Here is a 16,714-nt window from a genome sequence, read left to right on the forward strand (position 1 = left end):
ATAGATAGATAGATAGATAAATATGACATAAGCATCAAGACCATGAGATCAAATGTCCTTGAAAATAAGTCCATAGTTCATAGGAACAGTTTAGTGATGGGTCAAGTGAAGCTGAGTGAAATTATCCTGTCTGGTTCAGGAGTCTGATGGTTGAGGGGTAATAACTGTTCCTTAACCTGGATGACTGAGGTCCTTTAACATCTGCCGGACGGTGCTGAGGATGTTCTATGAGTCTGTGGTGGTCAGTGCGATCATGTTTGCTGTTGTGCGCTGGGGCAGCAGGCTGAGGGTAGCAGACACCAACAGAATCAACAAACTCATTTGTAAAGACAGTGATGTTGTGGGGATGGAACTGGACTCTCTGACGGTGGTGTCTGAAAAGAGGATGCTGTCCAAGTTGCATGCCATCTTGGACAATGTCTCCCATCCACTACATAATGTACTGGTTGGGCACAGGAGTACTTTCAGCCAGAGACTCATTCCACCGAGATGCAACACAGAGCGTCATAGGAAGAGCATCATGCCTGTGGCCATCAAACTTTACAACTCCTCCCTTGGAGGGTCAGACACCCTGAGCCAATAGGCTGGTCCTGGACTTGTTTCCTGGCATAATATACATATTACTATTTAACTATTTATAGTTTCATTACTATTTAATTATTTATGGTGCAACTGTAACGAAAACCAATTTCCCCCGGGATCAATAAAGTATGACTATGACTATGACTACTATGTGAGTTTTCATAATCATAGTCATACTTTATTGATCCCGGGGGGAAATTGTTTTTCATTACGGTTGCACCATCTAAGTTTGAAGCTCCTGCACCTTCTCCCTGATGGATTACGGGGGTTCCTGATGATGGATGCTGCTCTCCTCTGACAATGCTCCATGTACAGTAGTTGTGCTCACCGTGGAGTGTGGAGGCTGGGCTGCATCCTCTACTTTTCCATTCAAGGGCTTTGGTGTTTTCATACCAAGCTGTGTTGCAGTCTGTCGATATACTCTCCATCACACATCTACAGAGGTTTGTCAAAACTTCAGGTGTCATGCAAAATGTTCACAAAATCTTAAAGAAGTAGAGGTGCTGCCTTGCTTTCTCCATGATTGCATTTACATACTGGACCCAGGAAAGACCCTCTGAAATCATAACACTGAGGAATTTGAAGTTGCTGATCCTCTCTACCTCTGATCCCCTAATGATGACTGGCTCATGGACCTCCAGTTTCCTCCTCAAAAAGTCAATAATGAGCTCCATGGATTTGCTGACATTGAGTGAGAGGTTGTTGTTGTGACCACTCAGCCAGATTTTCAATCTCTCGCCTATATGCTGATTCGTCACCGCCTTTGATTCAGCAAACTTAAATATGGCATTGGAGCTGTACATAGCAGCACAGTCATATTTATAAAGTGAAGAAAAGCAGGCGCTAAGCACACAGCCTTGTCATGCACATGTACTCTTTGAAATTGTGGAAGAGATGTTGTTGTCAATTGGGGTCTGTAAGCAAGAAAATCGAGGAACTAATTGCATAAGGAGGTATTGATGCCAAGGTCTTCAGGCTTATTGATTAGTTTTGAGGGGATGATAGTATGGAATGCTGAGCTGTATTTGATAAAGGACATCCTGACGTATGATTCGTTGCTGTCCAGATGTTCCAGGGTTGAGAGGAGAGCCATTGAAATGGCATCTGCTGTGGACCTGTTGTGCCGGTTGGCCTCTGGCAGGAAGTAGAATGTTTAATCACTAACCTCTCAAAACACTTCATCACTGTGGATGTAAGTGCTACTGGATGATAGGCATTGAGGCAGGTTACGATGTTCTTCGGCACCAGAATAATTGGTGCCTGCTTGAAGCAGGTATGTATAAGACCATAAGACCATAAGATATAGGAGCAGAAGTAGGCCATTTGGCCCATCGAGTCTGCTCCACCATTCAATCAAGGGCTGATCCAATTCTTCCAGTCATCCCCACTCTCCTGCCTTCTCCCCATACCCTTTGATGCCTTGGCTAATCAAGAACCTATCTATCTCTGCCTTAAATGCACCCAATGACTTGGTCTCCACAGCCACTCATGGCAACAAATTCCACAGATTTACCACCCTCTGACTAAAGTAATTTCCCCATATGTCAGTTCTAAATGGGTGTCCTTCAATCCTGAAGTCATGGCCTCTTGTCCTAGACTCCCCTACCATGAGAAATAACTTTGCCATATCTAATCTGTTCAGGCCTTTTAACATTCAGAATGTTTCTATGCTATCCCCCCTCATTCTCCTGAACTCCAGGGAATACAACTCAAGAGCTGCCAGGTGTTCCTCATATGGTAACCCTTTCATTCCTGGAATCATTCTTGTGAATCTTTTCTGAACCCTCTCCAATGCCAGTATATCCTTTCTAAAATAAGCAGCCCAAAACTGCATACAATACTCCAAGTGTGATCTCAAGTGCCTTATAGAGCCTCAACATCACATCCCTGCTCTTATATTCTATACCTCCAGAAATGAATGCCAACATTGCAACATTGCCTTCTGCACCACTGACTCAGCCTGGAGGTTAACCTTTAGGGTATCCTGCACAAGGACTCCCAACTCCGTTTGCATCTCTGCATTTTGAATTATCTCCCCATCTAAATGCCTATTTATTTCTTCCACTGAAGTGCATGACCATACACTTTCCAACATTGCATTTCATTTGCCACTTCTTTGCCCATTCCCCTAAACTATCTAAGTCTCTCTGCAGGCTCTTTGTTTCCTCAACACTACCCACTCCTCCACCTGTCTTTGTATCATCAGCAAATTTAGCCACAAATCTATTAATCCCATAGTCCAAATCATTGACGTACATCATAAAAAGCAATGGTTCCAACACCGACTCGTGTGGAACTCCACTGGTAATCGGCAGCCCGCAAGAATAGGATCCCTTTATTCCCACTCTGCTTTCTACCGATCAGCCAATGCTCCACTCATGCTAGTAACTCCCTTGTAATTCCATGGGCTCTTATTTTGCTAAGCAGCCTCATGTGCAGCACCTTGTCAAAGGCCTTCTGAAAATCCAAGTACACTACACCTACTGCATCTCCTTTGTCAACTCTGCTTGTGATTTCCTCAAAGAATTGCAGTAGGTTAGTCAGGCAGGATTTTCGCTTCAGGAAACCATGCTGGCTTTGGCCTATCTTGTCATGTGCCTCCAGGTATTCCATAAACCCATCCCTAACAATATGGGTATGGGTATTTGGGTATGGTGAACACTCCAGCTAGTACTCGGCCAGGTACAACATCTGGGCCGGATGCTTTCCATGAGTTCACCACTCTGACGGATGCTCTCACATCAACCTCAGGAATGATATCATCAGGGGCTGTGGGCACTCCTGATGCTTCCTCCATGTTTCGATGGTCAAAGTGAACATGGAAGGCATTGAGCTCATCTGGAACCATAGCCCTGTTGTTGCCTTTGTGGGTTGATTTCACTCTGTAAGAGGTGATAGCATTCAAGCCCTGTCACAGCTGTTGAGCATCCTTTGCTGATTCAAGTTTAGTCCGGAACTGTCTCTTTGCCCATGAGTTGGCTTTCTAGAAATCTCACCTGTTCCTCTTGTAGCTTTCTTGGTCACTAGACATGATGCTTCTAATATGGATCTCTGCAGATTATGGATCTCATGGTTCATCCAGGGCTTCTAGTTGAGGAAGACTGAATGATTTTGTGGGGACATACATGTCTACCAACTGTTTTTATAAAGTCTATGACAATCCTGCTGTACTGTTTCAGATCCACAGAACACAGCCCTTTCCATCAACTCAAAATCATCCCAAAGCTGTTCCTTTGCCTCACGTAACCACCTCTTTGTTGGCTTTATCACTGAAGGTCTGTTCTTTAGCCTCTGCCTGTATGCAGATAGGAAAAGGACAGGCAATTGATGAGATTTCCTGAAATGGGCATGGAATGGTAGGCATTCCTTATCTTAGTATAGCAGTGGTCTAATGTGTTGGGACCCCTGGTGCCATAGGTTATATGTTGATGGTAATTCGGCAGGGTTTGCTTCAAGCCAACCTGATTGAAATCTCTGACTATGATATGAAATGTGTTGGGATGCATTGTTTCCTGTTTGATGATGACATCATGCAGTACCTCAAGTGCTTGATTATAGTTGGCTGCTGGTGGTATATAAACTGCATTCAGAATCACAGAGGACAAAACTCTTGGTAAGTAGAATGGTTGGCATTTGAGAATTTGGTGTTCAAGGTACTCATAGCATCTAGCACATCCAATGACATCCCATTACTGGACCAGCACACTAAACAGTTTTGGACTAAAAGAGGACCTCCTGTATGGGACCTCATGCAAAATAGCGGATGATAAATCACTGAAATTCTCAATGAGACATGAATTAAATGGTCTCTATTCTGAAATCAGAGTTTTAATCACAACACATGTTCCAATGGTCAAAATATTTATACAATTATTTTTTCTTCCTGTTATTGTTTACTGCCTTTATTTATGCTATGTACATGACATCTACAGGTACTTGCCTCACAGAGCATTCCAAACCACATGGTACTGTTGGGCTATATGTGGGATGCATTTCAGAGGATAGTGGACCACAAGTGGTGTGGAGATTATGGTGGGAAAGGGCTCTGGCCACACTCACTAATAGTCAAAACATCCCTTCCTGCCATGTCCTTTCTCTTCACTTCCACGGCAGCCTTTTACAGATGTAGTCTGTAGCTGCTACAGGGAGAGGAAATCTTTTCAGGATTCATAATTTCCCTGCACAGAGTTTCTTAATAATACACAGAAACACGTTATCTCAGAATTTACCATCTCTTTCACGGCAGGAGCAATGACAGTGAGATTTCCATGACTTTCACAACCTGTTTCATGTTGTTCCATTGGGATAATGCTCAACACAGTCTTATTTTACCACATCTCAAAATTACCACTGATATATCATGAAATCTGTTGTTTTGTAGCTGCAGTACAGTGCAGGCATGACAAATTCCCATAAATTACAAAACAAAAACAAAGTACATAAAGGAATAGTAAAGTAGGTTTCATGGGTTCATGCGGACCATTTAGAAATCGGATGGCAGAAGGGAAGAAGCCATCATGAGTCTTGCTGATGGCTTCTTCCATGTATGAGTCTTTAGATTCCTATACCTCCTCCCTGAAGATAGTAATAAAAAGAGGGCATGTTCTGGATAATGAGGGTCCTAAATGATGGATGCCACATTCTGGAGGTACCAACTCTTGAAGATATTCTTGATGGTAGAGTCTACAACCTTCTGCAGCTTCTTTCAATCCTGTGCATTGGAACCTCCACACTAGACAATGATGCAGCAGTTAGACTGCTATAAGTTACAGTCGTAGAAATTTTCTAGATTCTCTGGTGACATACCAAACCTCTTCAAGCTCCTAATAGTCTCATTCATGATTGTTTCTAAATGAATTCAGTGCATTTACCAGGCAATTGGACTCTTCAACAACACATGGCCTGTAGTCTAATCATAGACAAGATGGAAGGTGTAGATACTATGTGTCCTGTAGAGCAATTCAGAAATAGAGCTCTGGTAACAAGAAGATGTAATTTTTCTCTTTTTTTTCTGAAGATACCACAAGTTACTGAAGTTATAAAATGCTTGACGCTCAGCAAAGTATTTGAAATATGGTGGAGCTGGTTTTAATTTACGTCAACAGTGTAAAGTGGCCAAATTTGGATCATGTCCCTCCATGTCCCTTGCCAATGAAGGCAAAAATAAAGGAAAATCATGTTTATTGTCCTTCTGGTTACAAATTCAATTTTACTAGCTTTACATTGTTATCAAATTTTGTGAGTAGTTTATATGAAATTCAATCCTTAATGCTGTCAAATGACAGGGAACCTTGTACAAAGTACAAAGAGGAGACACGGAGAAAATTTACTCTGCTTGCTGGGTCTAAGCATATCCCATGTCATTAGTGGTCAATATATTTAGTTCCTTGCTCTAGGTGCCAATGTACATTAGAACATATGGTATAGAAACAGGAGCAGGTAATTTAACCCCTGGTACCTGCTCTGCATTCAATGTGATCATTGAAATTTTTTCTCATTGTTATCATTTTTCTGCATCATTCCCATAAGCCATAATATCTAAAAAGACTTGTCTTTCCCTTATTTTGAATGTATTCAACAACGGAGTCTCCAGAATTCTCTTCTGTTGTGAATTCCAATAACACATCACTCAATGTACAAAGAAATTTCTTCTCATTCCTATGCTTGATATCTGACCTCTTGATTTAAGAGAATGATCTCTGATTTGACTGTTGAAATTGTGCTGAGTGGAAACACTCAGCTGAAGAAACTTCAAAATCAGCATGTTGCAGATGAGCTATTCACTCTGTGGATATGGGTTAGAAGGTTTATCTGCTGATGTAAATAATCATCTATTCATATTGCAAGGTGACAGCAAAGGAGTATCAATAGAGAAGTGCAGTATCATTCAAACATACAACACAGTGAAGATGTTAAGTAATACAAAAGCATAAAAGAAATCCATAAGCTGTGTAAAGTAGAAAATGACTTCTGTTTTAGGGAGATAAAGGATTTCCCCTTTACAAGAGGGAAATGTAAATGTAAAATGAAACTGGTATCTAGGCTCAGCAGAATTATAACCAGAAGACTGATAAATATGACCAGGAGTTGTCACTCAGACCCTCAAACTTTCTCTGTCAACAACCAAGTGCATGGCTGATCTAGTCATTGCCCTCAATGCTACTTTCCTATCTAATCTCACAAATCCTCAAGTTCCCTGAAGTATAAAAGCCTATCTTTGTATGTGTTGGATGTCCCAACTGAGGAAGCCTCCAAAGCTCCCTGGAACTGAGACTTCCAACAATCCATAACCCCTCTCATCTAAGTTTTAAATGGATGATCCATAATGCTTAAACCCATTCTATATTCTCCACCAGATGTAAGAATCTCATGATATTTGCCTTATCAAGTCTCCAGTAACGCTGACAACTTCATTTTGATACTCATGAATTGAAGCAATGAGGTACAAAATTAAGCAGGTATGACAAGGCAGTGAAGTTGACTGACATTGGAGTGAGGCATATCATTTTGGGTGCTGTTGTTGGCAGATGCTACAGCCCAAGGACATCCAACACTAGTTCACCAGTTCAGTGCCAAGGAACCTATGGTGCTGAGGAGAGAGGAATTCCTGGGATTATTTCAATTGGGTAAGGAAGAATTAGGGAAGATTTAATGAAGATTGATTTACATTTTGAACAAATTATATGGAATAACTACTTCCTCTAGAAAATCAACTACAAAGGATGAAGTTAAAGAGTAGAAAAATGAAGATGAGTTAGTTTGTTTTTATATTTTTTAAAGGTACGGCATGGCAATAGACCTGTCCCTCCCCATAAACATGCACTACCCAAGTATACCCAAGGGACCAATTAACCAACCACCCTGTATGCCTTTGGGATGTGGGAGCAAACTGCAGTATCCAGAGGAAACCCACATTGTCATGGGCAGAACGTAAATCTCCTTACAGCAGTGGTTACTAACCTCCTGGCCACAGACCGATACATAGAAACATAGAAACATAGAAAATAGGTGCAGGAGTAGGCCATTCGGCCCTTCGAGCCTGCATCGCCATTTATTATGATCATGGCTGATCATCCAACTCAGAACCCCACCCCAGCCTTCCCTCCATACCCCCTGACCCCTGTAGCCACAAGGGCCATATCTAACTCCCTCTTAAACATAGCCAATGAACTGGCCTCAACAGTTTGTTGTGGCAGAGAATTCCACAGATTCAGCACTCTCTGTGTGAAGAAGTTTTTCCTAATCTCGGTCCTAAAAGGCTTCCCCTCTATCCTCAAACTGTGACCCCTCGTTCTGGACTTCCCCAACATCGGGAACAATCTTCCTGCATCTAGCCTGTCCAATCCCTTTAGGATCTTATACGTTTCAATCAGATCCCCCCTCAATCTTCTAAATTCCAACGAGTACAAGCCCAGTTCATCCAGTCTTTCTTCATATGAACGTCCTGCCATCCCAGGAATCAATCTGGTGAACCTTCTTTGTACTCCCTCTATGGCAAAGATGTCTTTCCTCAGATTAGGGGACCAAAACTGCACATCTTTAAGAAAAAAGCAGAAGTAAACAAGCTAATTAATTTATTGTTTATTTCAGCTTTTTTCTTAAAGATGTGCTGGGTGTGTTCCGGCTACTGCTGCACCTCTGCATGCTTCGCGGCCCGGTAACGGTCCATGGCCCGGAGGTTGGGGACCACTGCCTTACAGCAATGGCAGGAATGCCAAGTAATGCATCCTGTAATACTTATCATGAGATAATTGTGGCAGGGTTCTTTGAGGGAAAATTGGATAAATATTTGAAATAAGGACATTTATAGAGATATTAGAATGAGGAAATGGATTTACTTTGGTTTGGTTTGAGAGCCTCACATAAATGAAGACTGGTAAAATCCTACTCCACTGAAAATGCAATAGAACCAGCTGATTTGTGTTAAGAAGTGTAAGGTTTTCAGCAATAATCCTTTGGATTAGTAAAGTGCATCACACCAGTTGTTGCTTGATGCCGCCCGCTTTAGTCCCACAGCCAGCCACAAAGCCTTGAAACTTTTCATCAAGTAGATAAGCAATCATCATAACAAGTATGTTTATCAAAACTCTTCAAATAATTTTACATCAAGGTGAAATCTCCATTTAACTACTTACATGTAAGTATCTGCCCTCTTAATTGAGGTGGTGCGCCCAGCTTGTAAAAAGTACAACAGCCTTTTTCTGTGCTTAACACCAATATTTTTGAGGTTATCACCTTTTGCTTGCACAACTCAGTTCAGTGGAATGCAGCATCAAATATAGAGGACATGCAACAGAATCGTATGGTATCAAATTTCAATTATTCTCCACATCCATAATTGCCATTGGTAGAGCGACGTTGGTAATTGTTGTGCAAATAACATCAAGCACATTTGGTAATAAATGCTGATGACCAAATAATAGGTAAATATTTGCTGCAATGAACTGGAATGATGGCTCAGTAAAGTAATAAAGGAAATGAGTGTGCCACCAGACTACATCCTAATGGCATCTATCTAACGCTCTCAAATAGAGTGTTCATTAAGAATCAGAATGTGCTCTTCACGTGCTCTAAAATGAAAGGCTACTTGCATTGCTTGTGTCATTACTGAACTCAGCCCTGCAGCCAGAAATACAAACTTAAATAACTCAGAAACTACTGGCACCTCCAGAGTACTGATGCGTCCTCTACATTATGAACCAACTTTGATCAAGCTGAATTAATATTCATCTTTCATGAAGCTGTATGTTAATAACATTACAGTTGTAAAATACTTCTGAAATCATAGAATGACTAATTTTACCCAGAATACTAATCATAAGTTTAAGGCTATGTTCTTGACATAGTACTATATCTGTATTAATACAGCAAAACAAAATTAATAGATTTGAATTTCGTTTGTGTCGTAGTTATAACATAAATGTATAATTAATTGCCAAATAAACGAAAGAGGGTCATAAGAAAACCTGAGCACTCCGAAGAACAAACTTATGCTATTTATACCTTTGAAATTTCTCCTGTTAGTAGCACGAAACACATTGTTTAGTCACAGCAGGATTTTGTGTGCTACTCTCAATTTATGCCACTGAGTTTAATGAAAGGAATTTTGATGTTACGCTGTAGTATTTAGACTGAGATGAGCAAAACTCAGGCAAGTGGGATTAGCACAATTAGGCAACTTGGTTGGCATGGGTGAGTTGATTGGAAGACCCTATTTCCTTGTTGTAAAGCTCTACGAGTTTTTAATGATAGCTGCTGACTCTCCTATCCACTATGCATTACCATTAGGACTCAAGGCAACAATTATTTTTCCCAGAGAGCTTCACAATCAATGAATTGCTTTGCAATGTAACAGAGTTTAAATATTGCAGCCCTTCACCAACAGTGAGATATCTCTATCTAGACATCAGTAAGACAAATTACTAGTTAACCAATTATCTTTGCTTTCATTTCAGAGAATTTTAAAACCCAGTAGCCAGGTCCATGTTGCTAATATTAAAAATCCAGGTCTTTTGTTAAATTGCTTGAACCATTGTTAAATAGATGGCTTAAAGTAGGACTATGCTGCAGAGTCAAAATTTGAAATAAGTAAAATTCTTTCACAAAGTAAAATGCACTCAAGACAAAGAAGAGAATTGTGCACCCAATTAAAATCACTTTGATTTCAAAGGCATACGAACTGATGCCAGAGTGGAACAAAATCAGATTTAGCACTGATATACGTCATGAAATTTGTTGCTTTCTGGCAGCGGTATAGGGTAATACATAAAAAATTATGAAAAGTATTAGAGATAGATCATAATACCATAAGGCATAGGAGCAGAATTAGGCCACTTTCACAGATTCTCTACCATCTGGCTAAAGAACTTACTCCGCATCTCTGTTCTAAATGGACATCTCTCTATTCTGATGCTATGCTCTCTGATCCTAGATTCCCCTAGTATAAGAAACATCCTCTCCACATCCACTCTAACTAGGCCTTTCAATATTCAATAGGTTTCAATGAGATCCCTCCTCATTCTTCTAAATTCCAATGAGTATAGGCCTGGAGCGTCAGACATTAACCCTTTCATTGCTGGAATCATTCCCGTGAACCTTCTCTGGACCCTTTCCAAAGCCACCACATCTTTTCTTAGATAAGGGGTCCAAAACTGCTTACAATACTCCAAGTACAGTCTGCCCAGTGGCTTATAAAGACTCAGCATTACATCCTTGCTTTTATATTCTACTCCACTTTAAATGAATATTAACATTGCATTTGCCATACTTACCACTGACTCAAACTGCAGGTTAACCATTAAGGAATCCTGCACACAAACTCTGAAGTCACTTTGCACCTCTGATTTTTTAATTTCTTCCCCACTTAGAAAATAGTCTATGCCTTTATTCCATCTACAAAAGTGCATGACCATGCACTTCACAACACTTTATTCCATCAGCCAATTCTTCGTCCATTCTCCCAACCTGCCTAAGTCCTTCTGCAGACTCCCTGCTTCCTTAACACTATCTGTCCCTCCACATAGCTTCATGTCCTCCACAAACAGGATAGATAAGTAGATAGATAAACAGATAGAGAGATAAAAAGTTAGATCAATAGTGCCATCCTGTGAAAAACTACCAAAGGTGACATGCATCCAATTGGATATCAAACTTCACTTGGGATTTCTTCTGCATTGCTACAGTAGCCTTCCATCAGTCATACCTGGACTTCCTGTAGAGTTCTGGACCACCAGCCTTCAACACCATAGATTGAGTCCTCAGGACTGTGAAATAATGTGTATTATTATGTTATTTAGACGTAACTTGGCATCTTGAATTGAATTGACTTTATTTCTTACAGCCTTCACATACACGAGGAGTAAAAATCTTTATGTTACATCTCTATCTGAATATGCAATGTTCAATTTATAGTCATTTGTAATAAAAAGTATGTACAATAGAACAGTCAATATAGCATAGAAGTACAATTGTATCAGTGTGAATTAATCAGTCTGATGGCCTGGTGGAAGAAGCTATCCCGGAGCCTGTTGGTCCTGGCTTTAATGCTGTGGTACCATTTCCCAGATGGTAGCAACTGGAACAGTTTGTGCTTGGGGTGACCAGGGTCCCCAATAATCCTTCGGACCCTTTTTATGCACCTGGCTCTGTAAAAGTCCTGAATAGTGGGAAGTTCATATCTACAGATGTGTTGAGCTGTCCACACCACTCTCTGCAGAGTCCTGCGATTGAGGGAAGTACCGTTCCCCTACCAGGCAGTCATACAGCCAGTCAGGATGTTCTCAATTGTGCCCCTGTAGATAGTCTTCAGAATTTGGGGACTCATGTCAAACTTCTTCAACCTTCCGAGGTGAAAGAGGCACTTTACTGCTTTTTTCACCACACAGCCAGTCTGTACAGACCAAGTTAGGAAAACCAAGGAAGATAAAGCAACACTCACAACAAGCTGGAGGAACTCAGCAGGTCGGGTAGCATCCGTGGAAAAGATCAGTCAACGTTTCGGGCCAGAACCCTTCGTCAGGACTGAAGAGAGAAGGGGCAGAGGCCCTATAAAGAAGGTGGGGGGGAGGGTGGGAAGGAGAAGGCTGGTAGGTGCCAGGTGAAAAACCAGTAAGGGGAAAGGTAAAGGGGTGTGGGAGGGGAAGGAGGAAGGAGATAAGCAGGAAAGGTGAAGAAGGAATAAGGGAAAGCACAATTGGTAGTAGAAGGAGGCGGAACCATGAGGGAGGTGATAGGCAGTTGGGGGAGGGGGCAGAGTGAAATAGGGATAGGGGAAGGGAGAGGGAGGGAATTACCGGAAGTTGGAGAATTCAATGTTCATACCAAGGGGCTGGAGACATCCCAGACGGTATATGAGGTGTTGCTCCTCCTATCTGAGTTTAGCCTCATCATGGCAGTAAAGGAGGCCATATATGGACATATCTGAATGGGAACGTGAAGCAGAGTTAAAGTGGGTGGCAACCGGGAGATCCTGTCTGTTGTGGCGGGCGAAGCGGAGGTGCTCGATGAAGCGGTCCCCCAAAATGCGTTGGGTTTCACCGATGTCGAGGAGGCCGCACCGGGAGCACTGGATGCAATAGATGACCCCAACAGACTCACAAGTGACGTGTTGCCTCACCTGGAAGGACTGTTTGGGGCCCTGAATGGTGGCAAGAGAGGAGGTGTAGGGACAGGTGTAGCACTTACGCTTACAGGGATAAGTGCCAGGTGGGAGATCCGTGGGGAGGGCCATGTGGACCAGGGAGTCGCAGAGGGAACAATTCCTGCAGAAAGCGGAGAGGGGTGGAGGGGGAAAGATGTGCTTAGTGGTGGGGTCTTGTTGAAGGTGGCGGAAGCTGCGGAGGATAATGTGCTGGATCCAGAGGCTGGTGGGGTGGTAGGTGAGGACAAGGGGAACTCTGTCTCTGTTGTGGTGGTGGGAGGATGGGGTGAGGGCTGAAGTGCAGGAAATGGAGGAGATGTGGGTAAGGGCATCACTGAGGACGGCAGAAGGGAAACCATGATCCTTAAAGAAAGAGGATATTTGAGTTGTCCTGGAATGGAAAGCCTCATCCTGGGAGCAGATGCGGCGGAGGCGGAGGAACTGGGAATAGGGAATGGCATTTTTGCATGTGGCAGTATGGGAAGAGGTATAGTCGAGGTAGTTATGAGCATCAGTGGGCTTATAGAAGATGTCAGTGGACAATCTGTCTCCAGAGATGGAGACCAAGAGATCGAGAAAGGGGAGAGAAGTGTCTGAGATGGACCAAGTGAATTTGAGGGCTGGGGGGAAGTTTCAGGTAAAGTCGACGAAATTGACAAGCTCAGCATTGGTGCAGGAAGCAGCACCAATGTAATCATCAATGTACCGAAGGAAAAGTTGGGGAGCAGTACCAGAATAGGTTTGGAGCATAGACTGTTCCACATAACCAACGAAGAGGCAGGCATAGCTGCGGCCCATGCAAGTGCCCATAGCTACACTCTTGGTCTAAAGAAAGTGGGAAGAGCCAAAAGAGAAGTTATTAAGTGTGAGTACCAGTTCTGCCAACCGGAGGCGGGTAGTGGTGGTGGGGAGCTAGTGAGGTCTATTGTCCAGAAAGTAGCAGAGGGCTTTGAGGCCGTCTTGATGGCGAATGGAAGTGTATAAGGATTGGACATCCATAGTGAAAATGAAGCGGTTGGGACCGGGGAGCTAGAAGTTATTGAAGAGGTGGAAGGCATGGGATGTAGGTGGGGAGGAAACCGAACTATGGGTGACAAAATGGAGTCCAGGTAGGCAGATACAAGTTCAGTGGGGCAGGAGCAGGCAGAAACTATGGGTCTACCAGGACAGTCAGGCTCGTGGATCTTGGGGAGGAGGTAAAACCGAGCAGTGCGGGGTGTGGGAATTATGAGTTTTGTGGCTGGGGGCTGGACAGGATCTCTTGGTTGCCACCCACTTCAACTCTGCTTCATGTACTCATTTGGATATGTCCATACATGACCTCCTCTACTGCCATGATGAGGCTAAACTCAGGTTGGAGGAGCAACACCTCATATGCCGTCTGGGATTCTCCAACTTCTGGTAATTCCCTCCCCCTCCCTTCACCCGTCCCAGTTTCACTCTGCCCCCTCCCCCAGCTGCCTTTCACCTCCTTCATGGTTCCGCCTCCTTCTACTACCCATTGTGCTTTCCTCTATTCCTTCTTCACCTTTCTTGCCTATCCCCTCCCTGTTTCCCCTCCCCCACCCCTTTATCTTTCCCCTTACTGGTTTTTCACCTGGCACCTACCAGCCTTCTCCTTCCCACCCTCCCCCCCCACCTTCTTTATAGGGCCTCTGCCCCTTCCCTCTTCAGTCCTGACGAAGGGTTCCGGCCCAAAACGTTGACTGATCATTTCCACGGATGCTACCCGACCTGCTGAGTTCCTCCTGCATGTTGTGAGTGTTGCTTTGACCCCAGCATCTGCAGAGTATTTTGCGTTTCCGAGGAAGTTAAAACTGTTCACCCTCTTAACTCCAGATCCATTGGTGTCAATAGGGATTAGCCTATCTCCATTCCTCCTGTAGTCCACAACCAGCTCCTTTGTTTTTGTGACTTTGAGGGAGAGGTTGTTTACTTGACACCACTCTGTCAGGGTGATGAATTCTTCTCTGTAGGCTGCCTCGTTATTATTTGCGATAAGGCCAATCAATTAATTGAAATAAGGAAAGTTCATTGTGATTAAGTAGTGGAATACCCATTGTGTTAAATTCCTCCCCTGTTGGGTCATTAAACTCCTCCACATTTTACTTTACATAATAATTATTTTAATAAATATCAGATAGTTTGGGATAAAGAAAATTAATGTGGATTGTTGTTTACAAATAATATTATTGAAGGAAATGTTTAAAAGAAATTTACCAATATAGGGGAAGCTTATTTTATATAATGCATTGATAATGTTTTTATAAACAACAAGTCAGAGGTATTTTTCTGGTTACATTTATACATTTACTGCCACTTAATGACCAGAGAGCATCACTGTGACCCACAGACATACTTGTGGAATGAGAACAGTTTGACAGGAAAGAACACCAAGTTAAGCTTTATGCTTCCAGAAAGGCGATACTTGAAGGTAACTGAACATGAAGGTGTGGATTTAATCTATGGTTCTATGACTTCCATTCTTGCAAGCACACACTACCACTGGGAATGTTAGATTGCTGAATTTACAATTGAATATGTATGAATTAGAAGCATTAATGCAATCAACATAATCATACTCTGAGCCCAGGGGATGTCTAGGTGTGTTAGAGCTCCCCATTTTATAACCTTCATATATACAATGCATTCAAACAAAGAAATTTGAGATCAAATAATCTTTGAATTTTCCTTTGATGTTGGAGTGCTTCATTGAGTTTAAGTCAAACTCAATCCTACAGACATTACCAGTCTAAGGGTACAAAACACAAGTGTGCACGACACAATAATCCAGGGTAAAATGAAAGAATATAATTTACATCTGTTTATTACAAGGAAGTTCACTGTTTGATGAAAGTTGATGAAAAGGATGAACAAGGTGCAAATGTATTACATAATGAAATTGACTTGGAAATAAGAAAAAAGCAATTGCAAAGGTGTCAAATTGTTTAGCAGTCAAATGACGGAAGACTAAATGTTGTTTTGATATGTAAGTAACAAGAAAACAATGTGATAGTTGTCAAATAGAATAGGCAAAATAATTCCAGAAGGCCAGAAGACACAGGAGCAGAATTTGGCCATTCAGCCCATGGAGTCTCTTCAGCCATTCCGTCATGGCTGATTTATTATCCCTCTCAATGTCATTATTCTGCCTTCTCTCTGTAACCTTTGACACCCTGACTAATCAAAAACTTATCAACCTCCTCTTAAATATACCCAAAAATGAGCTTGGACTCCACAGCCATCTGTGAAAATGAATTCCACAGATTAACCACCATCTGGCTAAAGAAATTCCTCCTCATCTCCAATATAATCCTGCTATTCTGCATCTGTGCCCTCTGGTCCAACACACCGTCACTGTAGGGAACATCCTCTGTTATCCAGTCTATCCAGGACCGTCAATATTAGCTGGTTTCTGCAAATTAGACTCCAACTGTCCAAAATAGAGAGAATAGGATAAAATGTCAATGTTCCAGTGAAGTAAAGGTAATGTTGAAAACATTTTGTTGTGGGTAGATTTTTGTTTTAATTTGCTTTCAAAATTTGGGCAGTGCTCATCACACATCCCCCTAAACTAAATGGATTTTTAGCTCATTTCAAAGGATATTGAGAGTCAATGTCAGAGTGAAAGAAATACATTAATGAACTAGATGAATTTCTGTGGAAATCTGGTTGCATAATTATGTAATCTTTTTATTACAGATTCATTAAATTAAATGAATTTACATCCTCAATAGCCACGGTGGCTTTTGAACTCCGGATCAACAGAGTCATCTGAGCTATCTCAAAGGTAGTTTTCTATAGCGTAAGCAATATAGCGGTAAGTTAACCACAAAGCTATCATACGCATGTGTAATTTTGTTGGTCAAAGAGCCAAAAAATATCTTTACAAACACAGATTCTGCAGGTTCTGGAAATCCAAAGCAACACACACAAAATGCTGGAGGAACTCAGCAGGTCAGGCAGCACCTAAGGAGAGGAATATTGTTGACA

The sequence above is a fragment of the Mobula hypostoma genome, chromosome 15 (assembly GCF_963921235.1).
Source record: "Mobula hypostoma chromosome 15, sMobHyp1.1, whole genome shotgun sequence".
Classification (NCBI taxonomy): domain Eukaryota; kingdom Metazoa; phylum Chordata; class Chondrichthyes; order Myliobatiformes; family Myliobatidae; genus Mobula; species Mobula hypostoma.